Raw genomic sequence first — 276 nt, forward strand, 5'->3', positions numbered from 1 at the left:
GTTCCCCGGGGAGCTCGCCGCTCCCCCGCCTGCCCACCCAGGGTTGGGAAGCCCACGGGCAAACCCTCAGCGGCTCTTCCTTCCCTCAAAAGTGGAACTGTGCAATTAAGAGGAGAACAAGCACGCCTGTCTAGCTGGAAAAACTAACGCCTTCCCCAAGCTGGAATATTTTACCAGCTCTGCTCTCCCAGAAGGATTAAGCCCCAGCCACCCCCTGCCATATTAATTGGTTCCTTTTCTTTGCACCACAGACGCCCGGCTCCGTAACTTTAATGG

Source organism: Egretta garzetta, unplaced genomic scaffold (genome assembly GCF_000687185.1).
Source record: "Egretta garzetta isolate BGI_Z169 unplaced genomic scaffold, ASM68718v1 scaffold1963, whole genome shotgun sequence".
Classification (NCBI taxonomy): domain Eukaryota; kingdom Metazoa; phylum Chordata; class Aves; order Pelecaniformes; family Ardeidae; genus Egretta; species Egretta garzetta.